Below are 280 nucleotides of genomic sequence, written 5' to 3'. Positions count from 1 at the left end.
GGGCCTCGCTCTCCTGATGCTCGTCGCCCGCGGGGCGCCCGCCTCCCGGGGAGCGGCGCTGGCCGCGCCCGCCGCTACGCCCGCGGCCCGGGCTGGGGCCGCTCCCGCCGCGGCATCGGCGCTGGGGCTGGGGCGGGGAGACGGGGCGGAGCGGAGGAGCCGAGCGGCGGCCCCGGCACGGGCAGCGCGGGCACAGGCCCCGCTCGGGGGCAGGAGCGCGGCCCCGGCGCTGCCCGCGGAGCCCCCGGCGCGGACTCGGCACAAGATGGCGGCGGCGCCG

Source organism: Neopelma chrysocephalum, unplaced genomic scaffold (assembly GCF_003984885.1).
Source record: "Neopelma chrysocephalum unplaced genomic scaffold, ASM398488v2 Primary Assembly neopelma1_63, whole genome shotgun sequence".
Taxonomy (NCBI): Eukaryota; Metazoa; Chordata; class Aves; order Passeriformes; family Pipridae; genus Neopelma; species Neopelma chrysocephalum.
This window is presented reverse-complemented; position numbering follows the sequence as displayed.